General features: G+C 53.1%; 1 long non-coding RNA gene across 1 annotated transcript; it reads right to left on the reverse strand.

Moving 5' to 3' along the window:
• Positions 1 to 757: 757 nt before the first annotated feature.
• On the reverse strand, positions 758 to 13,721 carry LOC140691421 (uncharacterized). Its single transcript, XR_012067034.1, has 3 exons — positions 13,531 to 13,721; positions 1,156 to 1,286; positions 758 to 928 (listed from the first exon to the last, which is right to left on the reverse strand). It is a non-coding gene; the product is annotated as an uncharacterized lncRNA (long non-coding RNA).
• Positions 13,722 to 17,753: the final 4,032 nt, after the last annotated feature.

Raw genomic sequence — 17,753 nt, forward strand, 5'->3', positions numbered from 1 at the left:
GCCGCGAGGTGCCGGGCTGCTCGTTTTGATGGGCTCGGGACCTTCATGTGCTGACGGGTCGGGGGTTACTGCAACGACTGTGGGGAAGGGAGTGGGATTCCCAGGAACTGGGCCCTCTCCCACTCTCTGGCTTTTACGGCCAGCTCCGGAGCCACACGGTGCCCGTGGGGGTGCCATCCAGCAGCTGAGGTGTCACAGTGAGCATGTGCTGAGGCCCCGGTCCCCTGGGAGCTGGATCTCCCGCCGTCTTGGTGCTAGTGGCTGCGTCATCTTCATTGGCCGTTCCTTGCCCCCTTCCCTCCTGTCTCAACACGCGACTCCCTCTGCACGTGTGAGCGGACGCACGTGACTGTGAAGACTCGTTTATCAAAACGCGGTAATTATTTTAAGGCCCGTTACCTTCGACCTCAGCTCAGATACATTTCAACCAGAAAACCTCGCCCGTCACCCTCCACGCCTGTGGCTCATTTCTTTGCCTTTATCCCACCTCCTAGACTCTCCAGAGGCCCCCCCAGTGCCCCCCTCCCCCCTCAGTGCCCCACCTCTGCTCCCCCAGGACCTCTTGGGGCCTGTCCTCTCCATCGGGACCCTCAGGTACCCTTGTGTATGTGCCCTTCCCTGTCCTGCTTGTCAAGAACTCAGAAGCCCACCCGAGAGCTGAAAGACTAGAAATGTCCTGGACTGACGTCTTCATCATACAAAGAAGGAAACGGAGACTCGGACCCTTTGACTGACCTGCTAGGTGGGGACACGGGGACCAAAGCCCAGGCACCCCGAGAACACCGGCCGACGTCTGGATTCCCGTCTGACGGCACTAAGCCAGGACAGCGTCCGGTCACTCACTGCAGTGCACGAGCAGAGCTCTTCAGCACGGAACTCGGGCCCCCCGGAGCCTCACAGTCCACGCAGTCGTTAACTCTTGGTTCGTCTGTAACGTGTGAGTGAAGGAGAAGCTCAGAAATGTTTGCTGACAACACTACGTTGTGTTGTGCACACAGAAGGTGCTCAACTGTTGCCTGGCCGGTGGGCGAATGCATGGGGGAAAGATGAGGACCCACGAGGGAAGGCCTCCAGAGCCATCATCATAGGAATTCTACTAGAAACTTGGAAGCTTGATTTAGCACAGAAATTCATTCCTTCTCTGAAAGTTCAGACCTCTCGAAATCAGCTTCGCAGAGCCCCCGTGCCGTTTGGAGACAGTATTCCACGTGCGCAGACGCGGAGGGCCAGCAGCTACCCAGGATCACATAAAGCAGCGCAGCTCCATCCAAAATTCCAGCTGGAGTCTGTCAAACAAGAGCCAGTAGTTAGAATTACGCTACCAGATATTAAGGCAGGGGCCACCCTGGAACGACTGAAAGATTGTATTTCTCATCCAATTATTAAAAAGTGGAGCAACAGGAAAAAATGGAGGATTTAAAAACAGACTCAGACTCCTATCAAAACCGACTCTCATGGACGTGGCATCACCCTCAAGGGGAGGAAACGCAGCTCGTGTTCAGCAGTGTTGGGGACATCAGCTCATAGTAACGACAAGACTCAAGCGTAGCCCTGTCTCTCACTGGCAAGCGAGGATGCATTCACACGGGCTTAAAACCGCCCCACAAAACAAGTGAACCAGAAACTGCCACGCTGTGGCTGACACGCTGCAACGCAGAAGGAGGGTGAAGACATAAATACCACAGGGCGAGAGGGAGGGGGAAGCGAGAGAAAATTCACGACCCTGGGGTTCGGAGAGGCTTTTCAAGTATGAAAGAAAAGGCCCTGCCTGTAACGGGGGAACGGGAGGGTGTGCTTACCCCAGAACCACAGGTTTCGGCTCTGCCAAATGCACCGTAGACACAGTGAGGACTAGGTGGCAGACGCGGCGAGGACATTGCCAATGAACAGAACCAAGAAGAGATTAATACTCAGAATCTGTAAGAAACCCTCATAACTCAGTAAACACAGGGAGCACCCCACCTGCACCAAGGCTGTAAATGCTCCAGGGGCTGAAGTAGGAACGGAATGGCTAACGTGAATAAATGCTTGACCTCCCTGGTGCGTGAGCAGAGAATTCCCAAGTACAGGCCCCAGTCTAGAGCCGCACTGACAAAAGTCGGTCTTCAGACAACAGCCAGGTCAGCAAGCGTGGGCGGAAACTGTCCCTTTCCTGGGTGCTGGGGACCGGGCAAGTATTTACTACAACCACGTGCGTGAGCAGCCCCGCAGGAGGAAGCAGAACTGCGCTAGCATGTGCCCAAAGGTGGCAGGAAGTTCCGGATGCGCACCTCCAGGGAACTCAGCACACACAGATACATGCAAGGTTGTCAGAATCGCAAACCAAGGGGCTGGCCTCTGCTGGGAGCCGCCCCGTGCAGCTGGGGGACAAAGAGGGAAATGAAAAGGTTCGAGACTGGAATAATCCTTCGCGCTACCACCAGGCACGGAGCAGCACTAGTACAAGTCTGTGTGCTTCCGTGCCAGAACAGGCCCAGACGGCGGCGGGGAGGGTATCGCTCAGTGGGACACCGAGGGCTCCAATCCCCAGCACCTCCATTAAAAAATAAGTAAATAAATCAAATTACTTCCCCCCCGCTAAATTATTTTTTTAAAACACGGTTACAAGTAATAAAGAGAACAGTTAAAAACGGGGTGGGGAGGGAAAAATAAATGATCTGCTGTTAATTTATGGACAGTGAGCGTAAAGGGGTTAACTTGAAATTCACTGAGGTCAGAAATCTGTCTGGTAGCCCTTCATGCCTCTCAGCATCGGGGTAATTGAGTACTAATTCTGCTGACCTATTTGCAGCAGCTCCTCCATCCCCCGTCCCCCTGGCTGGCAGGCAGCCGGCTTCACAGACTTGATGTTTTTCTTTTGACTGAATTTTTTACCAGAGGCATTTTAATTCTGTAACTTCAGCAATCAATTTTGGCCCAAAGCTGCACAGGCCTCAGCCCCCTGGAAGCAGGTATTTGCAAGCGAGCTAACAGCTTAAGCACCCGAGGACGAGCTGAGTCCACACAGACAGAGGAGCGGGCCTTGTGCTGAATCACTTGCTGCAGTCAGCTGACTCGCCTGCACAGAACTGCACCACACGTGTGAGTGTGTGTGTGTGTGCGCGAGCGTGCGTGTGTGCGTGCGCTTGTGTGCGTGCTTGTGTGTGTGTGTGTGTGTGATGGGCTGTGATGGGTCAAAGTTTTATACTATGTTTTACAGTTGTAAGCAATTTTTAAAATTTTTATACATTTTGATTATTTAAGCTATTTTTAATGCTGTTTGCTTTCATGATCCTAAGCCAGCGCTTTTTACAAGTAATCCTTAAATTCCAATAGCTAGAGAGGTCCTAGAAAGAGAAACTATTTGAAACAGAATTTGAATGGAATGATACAAAGAAAATCAGAATTTTGATTTTAATTTCTGAGGCAACTCGACTTCTTCAAAGACCAGAATGTCAAAGGGCACGTGACAGGCGTGGGCTGCCAGGAAATGAAGCGTCACCTCCGCTGAAGACCCGTCATCATGTGCTGTCAAAGATCCTTAAACTCTAAAATGACACAGAAACCATCTTCCACTCACTACAAGGAACGTGGGTTGCAGGCAGGACCTTTGCTGGGATCTTGCAAGCACACCAGTAGATCATGTATTGTATCTACATCTTCTCCCCAAGAGAGGAACTGCGACGTTCACGTGTGAAGGAAGAAGCCAGCTTCCCCGCTGCGAGGCTCCCGCGTCCTCCCAGCTGTGTTACAGGGTAGCGATCTAGCCCGAGCAACCGGGCCTAGTGTGACGGACAGACGGCGCCTCGGACCTGGGCACTGCCAGGCCCGACTGGAAGGAGGGCAGCCCCACCTCGGCGGCCCGGCAGAAGAGAAGCTGGCAGACGGGACATGGTCCCAGTCACCGCTGGGGACGACAATCAATATTCCCAGCTCCACTCCCACACACCACACAACTTGATCCCCCAACAGCCAGAACAGAATAACTGTGCTCACTCGGCTGGCCTGCGGGCCAGGGCTGAGAAAAGCAGTCATTCTTCAGTAGGAAGGGACACATCCACTTACATGAGGCAAGAGGAGCCTAGAAGCAAATTTAAAAAAAAAAAATTGAGTCAAGGGTAAGTTTGCCTGAAAACTGAAGCTAGCAGGTCTCAGCCCACCCTGCTGAGATGAGTTACTGAAGATGCAGAGAAATAAAGGCAGGTGTCCTGTGGGCCACAAAACACGTGGTGCATCGAGGGGTGTTCTTAGCAGCAGTTTCGCCACAATTATACGAGGATTCACTTGTTCCTGGGGGAGGACCACCTGCCCCTGGGGCCACTGAGATCGCTCGCAGCATCTGCACACAGAGCCCCTCCCTCCGCGAGCCGCCCTGACCACCAGCAGCAGGAAGGGGAGTCAGTAGGAGACCCCTCGACAGAAGAGAAGATCGCCTGAGATTTCAGCAGTCACTGAAGACACGGGCAGAGAGGCAGGCGGAGGGCCAGAGGGCAGAGGTCCTCTTGGTGCATGTGAGCGGCCCGGGGGTGTCTTCAACCTGATGGGGCCGAGCCAGGACCAGAGAGAGGGCATCTCCGACCAGCTCCCCAGCGGGGACCCCACTCAGGGTCTGACCTCACTCAGAGTGACCAAGTTTACAAGAATGATGGATAAAGCAAGAGGGGACAACACAGGCCAAAACGCCTCCATCGTGATGAAATGCTGGGGGAAGGTGCTGCAAAGTGAACACCTGCACACCTCCTGCCTCGGAAGGACTGTGTCCCCTGGGGGTGCTCACAGCTCGCCAGGTGCCGCTCTGTGTTCCCACAGTCCTGCCCGTCCCGGGGCCCAGCTCTGACAGCCACGTCATCAGTCACCAGCCCCTTGAGACAGAAAACTCAGATTCATTCGCAACACTTCCTTTTTCTCAACCACACACCAGACTCATCACTTAACACCACTGAGTTTGGGAGATTTGTTACTCGGCCACAGATAACCGGGAAAAGGACCGAACGCACGTCAGGTACCGTGCTGGGTACTGGGGGGGCTCCTCCCCTTGTGCGATTATGACTTGCTGGCACAGTGGTCTCTGCGACTCTAAGACACGACCCTGGTCTCCCGACTTCGCTGTGCAGACAGCACTTGAGGAAACATTCCTATAAAGACTCACATAAAGACAGACAGGGCTCCAGGTGTGGAAAGCAAACAGAATTGACTGAGAGGAGTGGTGTGGGGCTGCACGCTCAGAGGAAGGGCCGGCAAGGGCCCGGGTTAAGCGTCCAGGACTGGCGTGGCCGGAGGTGCCGGGAGGACAGGCGCCGTGCCCCGAGCAAGGTGGGCTCCTGTGCGCGTGTGGGAGAGACCCCCCCGAGGGCGTGTGCGAGAGAGGCGCTTAGGAAAAGCAGCAGGAGGCAGATGGGAGAGGGTCTCGAGGGTCATGGGAAGGGTTTAAAGGACCAGACCTCATCTTCCAGGCAAGAGGATGGACAGTGGATTCACACAAGGGGCAGGGACACCAGTGGGGGACTCTCGAAATAATGTTCCAACCGAGTAAGGAGAATCAGTCCCCAAAACCCCTCCTACGACATGCCCCGCCCCCCAGCTCTTTCAAAACGTCATTTCTTGCCTCTGCTGCCTGTTTCTGTTTTAGCACCTCTGGCCTCCAGAGCCATGACGTCCCCTCACTGACCCACGTTCCCTGGGCCCCCCCGGAGGGGGGGCTCCTTCCACCCCCAGCCCCCGGCAGCAGCTCCCTGGTGACCCGAGGGCTTCTCGTGCCTGCGGTTTGTTCTGACTGTTTGATCCTCTGTGCTCTACACGGTGTCACTTGTTCCCCGACGTCTGGCAAGTTTTATCCCACAGTGAGCCACGCCTGCAAAGACGTGTTCAAGTGTCCCCGAAGCAGCAGCATTCCTGGTTTGTGGAAGAGACGCTGTGCAATGACAGTTACGCGGGGCTTTTATCTTCAAAGCCCTGCGCAGACAGTGCCTAATTAACCCTCTTTGCCCACCTGCAGGGCACACCAGCCTCTGAGCCTGGTTTCAGGACAGGGGATGGGCCAGCCCGCCACCAGCATGGCTCAGTTGGGTGCCAAAACCAGCAAGGGAGAGACCCAGCCGCCCCCACGCGGGGGCCAAGGGGGAGACTCAGACGGAGGGGCTGCTTCCTGCCAGCGTCCCTGCAGCAGGCCATGACTCCCGTCGTGACGCGGGAGGCAGCGTGCTGGTGCTCGCGCCGGGTTCCGCTGCTCATCGAGTGACCTCTCCATCTTCTGCAGCCCCCGACTGTCAGGGAAGCCCTATCAGTCCGCGATTTTCACCCGGTCCCAGCACTGAAGCAATTCATGGGAAGAGTGCTCAGAAAAGGAACGCCAATGCAGTCCTACAAGACGGGTCATTTCAGAAGCTGGGAAAAACCCTAAGATAGATGAGCCTCCTCCCCTTTTATAAAGTTTCCACCTCGTTCTGCCACATCGCCATGGCAACAGAGTCCCTCCGCCCCTCCAGTGTCCCCAGGGTCTCCCCTGCCTCCCTCACCAAACAAGTCTCAGAACCAGCCCCCGCCTCACCCGCACCAAGGCTAGGAGCAGGTCAGGGGAGGCCGTGGAGTGGGGTCGGGGGTGACTTTGCATGTCAACACAACCCTGCTCAGCTCAGGTCTTGGCTGTGGTTGCTGTTCTGGCCACAGGGAAGTGAGCTGTAGGGCATCTGGGTGGCGGGGCCCTAACACCTCACAGCCAGTGCATTCTGAGCCAAGCCCCGTCGACAGGGGGTCTGGTGCTGTGGCTAACAGCAGGGCCAGGCCTCTCCACCACTGGGAAACCCCTCTCTCTCAGCCGGTTTCTTCTTCTCTAAAATGGGAATAATAACTTGTCCTCTGGGCTTGTCATGTGACACGATGAATCGATGTCCGTGAAACACAGAGCGCTGCATCCGCACACACTAAGCACCAGACCCGGCTCGCAGCACTACAGGCACTTTACTTGCAGTAGCCAGCGTGTGTGAGACGCCCCAAGACCTGGGCGCCAGCCCCAGCCCACACACACACACACACACACACACACACAGGCACAAGGTGAACACGCAGCGGGTCAGCGGTGCGGCCGGGCACCCACCGGGCAGCCTGGGCGCAGAGCCGGACCTGGCCCTACGCTGCGCAGCCCGGGCCTCGGGTCGCGGGCCCTGGGGGCGGGCGCGAAGACCTGGGTTCCCGCTGTGGCTCGTGCACACCAAGCAAGCTTTCTCTCTTCCTCCTATCTTGGCATCTTCAGAACAGACCCAGTCCACCAGTCCGCATGGCCGCGAAGATCAGATAACTGTGCAAGGGGGTTCAGAACAGTCTTAAGAGCTCTCGCTCCCAGTGTAGGGAGCGAGGCTCTCCTGCAGGCCCAGCAGCAGCGGGGCAGCCGGAACCAGGGCTGGAGGAGGCTGGGTGGAAGATCACTGGCGCAGAGGTGGGGCACCAGCGCGGGGAGGCGATTCCCTGGGAGCTCGGCTGACCCCACACCACAGCCCTACTGTGGTCCCGCCCCGCAGTCCTCCCCAAAACAGGGGAACCTGCCCTGTTGCGGGCACTGCCTGGGGCTGCCCTTCACTCCCTCAAGAGCCCCTCGCAGGCCAGGCACCCACGGGTGGGCCCGGAACTGTGCAAGGGAGGATAAGAGGCGGCCCGGCAGGGTCCGCAGCCCCGCGGCCTTGGCCACACCTCGGGCTGGACTGGCCGTGCTGAGCCTCCCGCTTGACGCAGAGCGATGCCAAGGTCCGAGGCACGTGGGCCGGTGAGCTCAGCCCCGGCCCGGGTCCGGGGAGCACGCAGCACACAGGCCCTTGGAGAAACTCCCCGGCTCCTGGTTACCTGAGGCACTCAGCGTGCGCACTTTCAAAGTCCCAGAGGCAAGTGACCCAGTCCGCTGTGCTGGTGACACCAAGGGCCCGCAAACGCGTTTTCAAATGACCGCTTTCTTGGATGCTAACAAGTCTGCTTTCACACCTAATCAGAATGATCTCTTTTAAAAACTGTTACTTTTTTAAATCCTGTTTCAGTTAACAGAAGGCTCCATCGCACAAGGGGCAGTGGTGAGAAGGCAGCACCCGGCGGCGGGCAGGCCCATCCTCCACCTGCGGCCACGCGGGGAACCAGCTAAGGTGTGGGCCCGGAGGGTGCACGATGGCCCTGGGGGGTGTACCGCAGCCCGCAGCTGCCCGGGGCCCTTCCCACCGTCAAGCTGCTCGGCGGCCACCCCTCGCTCCCACGTCTCTAAACGCCGTTTCCTGCGCTCACAGCCTGATTTCGCTACACTCTGCACCTGTTTTACTGCTGATGCGTAATGCCCATTCACACCTGTCACGGGAGGCAAAGCTGCAGCTTGTGTTTTCAGACCCCCTACTTCCCACTGGTTTCTCCTACACGCCCCCACCCCCAGGTGGTATCACCATTTAACACGGGTCCAGTAGGCTCGTGTGCCCAGTGCTCCAGCAAATGAAGGGAAACACTGTTCCTGCCAAGCTGACTTGGCATCTAACCAGGGAGGGCAAGAGAAGGAGCAAACTGGAGGAGGTCTGCCCCCTCGCCCCAAGCTCAGCGCGTGGTGTCGCGGGCGGCGTCTCCCCCCGCAGCCCCCACGCCGCCTGCTGTGGGGTGAGCTGTCAGGAAGCTCTGTTCCTCAATAAGCTTACTACTCTATTTGGGGCAGACCCTAAAGCAGCATCCTGGTCTGAGCGGTTCACATACCCACCCCGGCCCGCTAGGCGGGTCCCGCTCAGTCCGCCACCCCGCCCCACCCCGGAAGGGGAATGTGCGTCACAGCTCTTGGCTGAGAACAGGCTTCCTGTAGGTCTGGGTCCCTGCATCCAAAGCGAGGCGTGCTGCCCTCGAATCTCTCCCCTCAGTCGGCAGCACTAGTGCCTTCAGCTGTGCTGACGCTTCTCTTTTTTAACAACTTCATTGCGATCTGGTTCCTGTACAGTGAACGGCACATATTTCAGATGTGCGATTTGATGAATTTTGGTAGATGTACACACCCCTGAAGCCACCGCCACAACAAGACGGCTAACATTTCCATCACTCCCCAAGAGGTTCAAGTTTCAAATTCCCTATTTATCCCTTCCCACCCCCTTTACCTGCTGGTAACCATAAGTTTGTTCTCTACGTCTGTGAGCCTGTATTGATCATAGTCATGAAATAAACCTTAAGACTCAGCCGAGGGGGTGGGGGTGGGGGTAAGAAGAGTGTGAATCAGGCCGGACCTCACAAACAGATCGCTGAGGAAGAGAGCCAGGCTCTGGGAGAACTGGCAGGCCCTCCCCGCCCTTAGCCTCAGGGAAGAGGGCGGGCTAAAGCATCTCCCGGTGGCGGGGGGACCAGGCACCGCTGTCTGAGGATGAGCCCCAGGACAGACCTTCCTGGAGCTGAGATGGAATTCTGGCCTTGACCAGGGAGGTTACTCCTCCCTGGCCACTGAGTCAGGAGTTGAAAGTTGTCCCACATCAGGACACATGGTGTTTCCTACTCTCAAGGGCAAACTTCTCAGCAGAACGTGAGGCCAGAGGCAAACTGGGCCCGGGTTTCTGCAAGACGTAAGCTGACCAGCTTGGTTTCCCAGCCTAAGGTCAGTGATCTCAACTAACCAGTTCCGGCCCGCTTGTGCTGCTGCTTCCAGGCCCTGACAGAGTCCCCTTCCCTTGACAGCCTCTCCGCTGAGCACCTCTCCCACTGAGGCTGCAAATGGCTCATGCCAGTCCCTGCAGGAAGCGGCAGCTGCTTCCTGAGAGCAAAGCTGCCCCAGCTGACCCCGGAGCCCCCTTTTGTGCCAACTGCTGGATGTTCAAGCCTGAGTCTGCTTGGACGCTCTGATCTACTCCGTCCAGAATCGGCACTCCACAGTTAGCCGTTGAGAAGGGGCAGGTTTGCGTGCAGTCGTGGAGTTTGTAACTGCTTACAGCAACCTACGAGGGACAAACTGTTGTCCTTAGCTCCACTTCAGAGTTTAAAAAAAAAATGAGGCTTCAAAAAAAAAAATGAGGCTTGGAAAGTCTAAGAAATTTCTCCCCAATTCATCCAGTTAGCAAGTGGTAGGGACAAGACTGAACCCAAGGCTGCCTGGTTCTCATATCCAGCTCAACCTCCCTTTGGGGGAGGGCGTATCTCAGCGGTGGAGCACGTGCTTAGCAGCCACGAGGTCCTAGTTTCAATCCCCAGTACCGCCACTTAAATAAATAAATAAATAAATAAATAAATAAACCTAATTTCCCCCCAACAAAGAAAATAAATAAAAGTTTTAAAAAGACACAAACTCATCACTTCTTGGCCTTTTGGCTAAGATCAAATGTAAAAAGACACAAACTCAAAGTCCTTTTAGAGCCACAGGGGTGCAGGATCCGGAGCCCTGTGCCAGAGTGGAAATCAGTCCTTTTCACAGGAAAAATCAGAATAATTCATAGATTCTTGTCACATATATTTTGTATTTACTGACACATTGTTTGGTCTGTTCTTAAGTCATTTCAGGTCTGCCTGCCTCATCTCTTCATTAGACTCTAAGATTCTCCAGGGTAAGCACCATGTTTCCTTTTAAATGATGCTCTTCCTCACTCTGCTCCACTGCGATAATCTCTAACCTGATGAAAAAATATTCCCCGTCTGCCTAACCTGGCAGGATATAGCTTGGAATCCACTCCCTGGAATTCTGCTCTCTGTTTCCCTCCACCTCATAATATTCCTGTTGCACCAGCTGAAGCTTCAAATTTTGAAGCTCCCCAAAGTCTGGTCCCAAGGATGGTATTCACTTACCACCAAGATGGCTATCTCTGTCCATCTGGGCGGCTGTAGCAGCGTGCTGCAGTCTGAGCAGCTTACAAGCAATAGAAACTCACTTCTCATGGTTCTGGAGCCTGGAAGCCCACGGCCAGGGCACCAGCAGAGTAGGGTAAAGCCCTCTTTGGGGTTGCAGACATTTCACTATATCCTCTCACGGCAGAAGGGGCTACAGAGCTTGCCGGAGACTCTTGTATCACGACACTAATGCCTTTCCCCATGTTCTGCCCTCGTGACCCCCTCCCAGAGGTCCCATGTCTTTGTTCAAATTGTACAACCTAGGAGAAATGGATAAATCCTAGGAACATGCAACCTATAAATGCCGAGTCACAGAGACAGAGAAAATCCGAACAGACCCATTACCAGAAGGAGACCAAATCAGTCATCAAAATCCTCCCAAGAAACGAAAGTTTAGGACCAGATGGCTTCACTGCCAAACATTTAAACAATTAATACCAATCTTTCTCAAACGCTGCCAACAAATAGGAGGGGACACTCACAAACTCCTTTTACAAGGCCAACATCACCAAAATCAGAGAAGGGCACTTCAAGAAAGAAAATTACAGGCCAAGATCCCTGATGAACATAGAAGCAAAAATCCTCAGCAAAGTATTAGCAAGCCGAATTCAGCACGACACTGAAAGACTCCCACACCATGATCGAGTGGGATTACCCCCGGGGTGCAAGGATGGCTCACCGTCTGCAGATTAAGCGAGCTGACGCACCAGTCACCAGACTGAAGGGTGAAACCGCGTGAGCACCCCACGGACACAGAAAAAACATGTGACAAAAGTCAACACCCCTTTATGGTAAGTAACTCTCAACAAAGTGGCTCATAGGGAACGCACCTCAACGTACGAAGACCTACACGCTTTAAATGGACAATGCAATAATTTTTTTCTTCACCTAAGTGTAAAGTCACCGGGTATAATTCACATTCCCTTTGAAACAGAGACGTTAACAATGACACATATTTAAGGAGTAAAATCTTCCCCACAACAAAGTCAAATTCTGCTTGTGGGTAACTCAAAAGCCTTATGAATGTGATTACGTGTAGGAATTGTCTGAATGTGCTGCCCTTGGTCCATTTCTCTGCCTTGTCAGGTACCTAGGATCCTACAATGATGAAATCCTCAGATTAGGGGGTGACAGTGTTTCTCAAAGGGCCGACAGCTCGTCATGTACTGAAAATGGGAAGAAAAGTTCCCTGACCTCCTGCACATCCCTGCTATGTCCTCCTCAGAGCCCCTCTCCAGCCTCAGTGTGGCTCTGGGCAGCGGGGTGGGGGGTCGGGAGGAAAACTCTTCCCCAGAATGTTCTGTGCCTCCAGGGTTTCCTCTTACCTCCTCTGTTTCTGAAGCAGAGTCCGGTTAACAAGTCAGATCGGGGTTTGAACTTTTGGTATAAGATCTGACAGTAATTTTCATTTCTAAAAACAAGCAAACCAATCAGAACGGCCACCATTTGCAAGCCCACAAATGACAAACGGGGCGGGGGTGTGGGGAAGAGGGAGCCTCCTGCACTGCTGGTGGGGGTGCAGTTCGGTGCAGCCGTTATGGAAGGCATGTGGAGCTTCCTCAGAAAAACTAAAAGTAGACTTACCTTCTGACCCAGCAATCCCACTCCAGGGCATATATCCAGAGGGAACCTTAATTCAAAAAGATGCATGCACCCCAATGCTCACAGCAGCACTGTTCACAATAGCCAAGACATGGAAATAACCTAGGTGTCCATCGACAGATGACGGGGATAAAGAAGCTGTGGTATATTTATACAGTGGAATACTACTCAGCCGTAAGAAGGAAAAAAAAACACCATTTGCAGCAGCATGGGTGGACCTGGAGATTGTCATTCTAAGTGAAGTAAGTTAGACAGAGAAAGAAAAATACCATGTGGTGTCACTCCTGTGTGGAATCTAAAGAAAAGAAAAAAGAAGACACTAATGAACTCATCTACAAAACAGAAACAGACTTACAGACATAGTAAATAATCTTATGGTTACTAGGGGAAAGGGGGTGGGAAGGAATAAACTTAGGAGTTTGAGATTTGCAAATGTTAAACCACTATATATAAAAACAGATTAAAAAATTTTTCTTCTGTATAGCACAGGGAACTGTGTTCAATATCTTGTAATAACCTTTAATGAAAAAGAACATGAAAACAAATGTACGATTTTAAATGCATGACTGGGACACTGTGCTGTACACCAGAAACTGACACATGGTAACTGCACTTCAGTTTAAAAATAAAGAAAGAAATAAAAACAAGCAAAAGGAGGATAATATTTTGACCACAAACTTGGAGGTTTGCTTTCCTTCCTTGGACTATAATTAACAATAATAATTACGCTTCTTGGTTGTGGCTGCAGTGGCTCCTTACGTCCATCATCAGAAGCCCTCGTTAAGCCCTAATGGGGCCAGGTGCTTCAATTAGCGATGGCACCATTCCATTTAGACTTGCAGAACGTCACAGTTCTCAACATGGCAGGATGCGTGCCTCTGAGAAGGATTTAACTTCCCTGGTTTGAAAGTGTGTTCCATCCCAAGGGATCTGTTTTGTGTGAATCTCCAGATAGCAAGACATAAGATGAGAGGGAGAAGGCGGGGGCGTGCATCCGCCTCCTCCCAGCAGACTCTGGTGCCGCGTGCTGAAATACAGAGACACACGTATCTCTGCTCCCCTGAAGTAAGTCCTGTAATGAAGGCAGCTCCCCCCAAGAGAAGCACGTTTAATTAGCATGGATTTATGTATGGCTTGGCTCACCAGGATAGCCTCGAGAGATGAATGTCTTGTCACGGGAAAGCCCAAGAGCTGTAGCCGCCAATCTTCCTCCCGCAGACTCGGCACAGGGCGGACAGCAGGTGAGGGCGTCCGCATCCTGCTTCCAGACAGACGCGGACCCGGAGCCCCTGGCTTCTGCTCATTTTCAGGAGTGGCCCCCGAGAGCCCCGGCGTCCCTCCTTCCACCCTGTCAGGCAAACCTGCTCCTGAGGTGAAGCTGACACTCGGAGAGCCTCCCCCAGCCCCTCAGCCGCTGTAATTAGCAAGAAGGAGGGACCTGCTTCTGCCCAAATGCAAACCACGTCAGCTTCCTAAATACAAAGCCCACAGATCCTTCACATGCAAACATTTCATTCCTTGACCTGTAGCCAAAAAGTCACTCTGATCGTGCCTCAGTTACGTCCTTTTTTCTCGCTAATTTCTTCTAGAAAACAGTAGTTTTCTTTAAAATAAGGTTTTTGCATTTCCGATTATTGCCCACAAAGAAAAATGTAGTGATTTTAAAGGAATGATGTTCTATAGAGTTTCCGTTTTTGAAATTAAAACAAATGGTGGGTAAACGCATCATTAAAATATTAAATAATGGAATTAAGTTATGGCATGTCAAAACAGCTTGTTAACCTTACAGCTGACAAAAACCGTAGGAATTTTTACAACAGCTCTTTGTGGAAGGCAGGGGACATAATTATCACTCACACCCCACCCGCAAATGATATTTTCTTTCCTCTGTTGGAGACTGCGGTTCTAAATTGTAAGAATTTTAAGTCGAATTGTAGATTGTGTTAAAATAAAATGTGATTTAAAAAAAAACGCCAGCGATACCTGCATCTGTCATCCCAGCTGCTCTGGTCATTCCTACTGGCTGATTAGCAAGGTGTTCAGTTGTGACCTGGCCCATTTAAGTGACCACGTGGCCGTGGGAGAAGTGCTTGGGGTCTGGGGTCGCCCCTCTTGTCCAGCATGTGTAACCCATAGTAACCCTTTGATAACCGACCGGTCTAACTGGAACAGTGCACGCAGAGGAAAGTTCAGCAGAGTGATCGCTGACTCTGACGGTGCACATCCAGCCGGCTCTACCGGCAAGTGCTGGCAACGCTGGTGAAATTGTAGAAAATCGCTTTTTCAGGAGACTTAACAAATAAACAGAGAGAAAATTTCCAGGGTTTAGCAAAAGGACACAGGCAAAGACCGCAGGCTGAAATCATGAACGGGCAGCACCAGAGGACGAAGGAGCCGGCAGCCAACACCCGGCCAGGGTTCATTACTCGTCCTGAGCAGCTGTTAGGAAAGTTAATTTTTAAACGCTTTGAGGTGATTAAGAACCGGGCAACACTCTAAATGTAAATAAGTCCCATTTCACTTCCTCGAGCCCGCCTCTGACTGGGGCGGTCACCAGCTCCGTAGCCTGCTGGTCACTCTAAGACCCAGTCTCGTTCGTAATTAACCCTGCCTCCTCAGGAAGCCACCACTTAGCACACTCGCTTATAAACAGAAGCACAGGAGGCCTCACTCTCCACGCCTTGCTGGAGAAAAGCTGGGTTATCACAGAAAGCCACGATAAGGCCTGAAGCCTTCTTGTGTCGGTGGCAGAGTGCTGACCAGGTATTTAGTGGACGGTGGTGTCATTTCCTTCCACCAGCAAATCTGAAGTCACTTGAGAGACGTCTGAGCAAGTGAGTTTTGGTCTTTTTTCTACATAACGAGATTTCTGTCCCTCCAACTACGGCTTCTGAGAGGAGCCCCATGGGTTATGCATTTCCCAGTCACCTTCTCTCTCTCCCTGCATATCCACTGTTCAAGTCCCCTGTCTTATCATAACCAGCCAGGTCGCCCCAAAACTGAACTTCCATCACGACTGCTGGGCACCGCCTGCCCCACAGGCCTGGATGGCCAGCTCATATCGTTTGCAATTCACTGAGAGTCAGTGCGCTGCTGTAAGATTGTGTAACTGCTTTACCCCGGAGACCCTCATAAAAATGAGTGGGCTGACTCATAAAACTGTCCCACTGTGCAGAACTGTCAACAGCTCCCTTAGAGGCAGGACGCATCCAAGGCCACAAAAAGTGGGCGCCCTCGGTGCCAGAGAACAGAGCCAGCACCGCTCGAGGGCGTGTCCCTCCTCGCCCCAGCGGCCGCGTTTGGCCTGAGAACTGCAGTGCCAGTTCTTTTCTCCATGTTTCGCAAGTCGGCAGCGTGTCCTCACTCAGACTTGCCTTCTGTTTCCTCTTCACCACTGTTTGCAGACACAGGAAAGGGCCAGAAGGCTCACATGAGGACAAGGCCCCTGCTGGAGCTCGGTCCTGTTGACCAGCCGTGTGACGTGCTGTCAGCATCACCGTGTTTACACGAGGGATTAAATAAATAGTCTCTGGGCAGCTGCTGGTTTTACTGCCCGCTTTTCAGACTCAGAATGATGTTCCAGAAGAGCGAGACTCTGACCCAGTATATTGAGCAGAAGCAGCTTGGAGGTGATTCCATTGCCTAGAATGTCTGTAATCCCTCCACGAGCAGCACACAGGGATGTACTGAGACACAGTAAATCTCTTCCTTAGCCAGCCACCAAGAACAACCAGCATCTCAACCCAAAATAGCCCCCTTCCACCACCCTCAGGGAAGAGCAGAACCCGAGACACCATCACAGACGCAGATCCAGCAGAGGAGAGCGGCAAGGCTGGGATCTCCTGGCTGAGACAGCGGGCCCTTCCACTGATGGGTACAGTGTGCGAGACTTGCAGATTAATTGCAAACACACATTTCACCTTTCCTAAAGCAACAGGACCACGGAGGGGGCGGTGCAGAGAGGGCCCCTGGGGGGTGGAGCCTAGAGCTGCGGTTCTCAAAGCTGGGGCCCATTAATGCCTTCTGGGAACGCATCAGAAATGCAGATCCTCAGATTTATGGGTCTGAGAACAGCTCATCTGACATCGAGGTGCTGTATGCCAACCCGGGCTCTGCTGACCATGGAGCAGTCACTTACATTCCTTAACTCCAACATCCATCCGGAAAACAGGCAGGGATAAGCCGTCGGGACTGCTCAGTGAAGGGGTTCGGCCTATTAAACACTTAGTAGAAGCCCCACAGTAAAAAATATTAAATCTTAGCTGTCATTGTTTTCATTCTTTTGAAAGCACTGGGACTGGAACAAAGTATGTGCCCAGTACCGGAGACACGTGGACAAACCCACAAACGACTGAGCGGATTACAGATGCTCAGCTCGTGCCGAAAGGAAAGTGCTCACACGAGTGCAAAACCAGACCCTTGTTTGCAGGACGCAGATGAGAAAACAGCACGCACTCTCCTCGGAGAGCTTGCGAACCTCACATGCATTTAACAAGCGGGAAGTGAAGGGAGAGAGAGAGGAAACAGTCACGCAGAGGAAACGGGAAAGGCAGGACTGGAAGTAGCTGTTTCCTGCATTGGTCCATTAGACCGTGGCTCTGAGCGTGCCTCCTCCGAGTGGCCACCCCACAGTCTTAAGTTCCTGACGTCCCGGGCGTGCGTCCTCTTCTCCCTCATCCATGTCCCTGCCGTTTAAGGACCCTTCTTCCCGATGAAGAGGTGCTTCGGGTTCCCCTCGCTCTGCTGCTTGAGGGGAGCTGCTGATCGGGGCATTGAGGAAGGGTTCTGAGAGTACCAGGTATGGGGGACAAGGTGGGACCGCGCAGCTGCAAAACAGGAGGCAGCAGACGTCTGTTCATGGGGCCGTCACAGCAACACCTGCTCGTGGGCTCATCGGAACAATCGATTCCGGCTTCAGAAAACAGGGCGGCCACAAGCACACCAGGTGCAAAATGAGCCCAGGTGAGGAAACGAGAGCTACCAGCTGGGAATCCCTGTGAAAACCAGATAATTGGATAGCTCTGCCACCCTCACTTTGTGGCAAGACAAACCTGCAGTGACCTGATAGCCTGAGAAAGGATTTCCCGAGGCTTGAGCTCATGAATCAACGACAAACCCCAGCAGAGGCTAAGGGAGATCGTTGTTCAGGCTGATGGTGTGTTTCCTCTGCTGGACACGGCTACCAAATTCTAGAAAGTGTAAGGAAGCAAAGAGGCCGCTGCAGAACATAGAGGTAGGTCTCCAAGTGAGTTTAGCTGGCCATTTCTTCCATTTTCTACCCAGAGTGGGTGTACCCCATTCGAGGAACCACCAAAGGCACTGCTTGGCGGTCTGCAGCGAGAGTGACAGGCGTGACCTAAAGCTTC

The sequence above is a fragment of the Vicugna pacos genome, chromosome 35, assembly GCF_048564905.1.
Source record: "Vicugna pacos chromosome 35, VicPac4, whole genome shotgun sequence".
Taxonomy (NCBI): Eukaryota; Metazoa; Chordata; class Mammalia; order Artiodactyla; family Camelidae; genus Vicugna; species Vicugna pacos.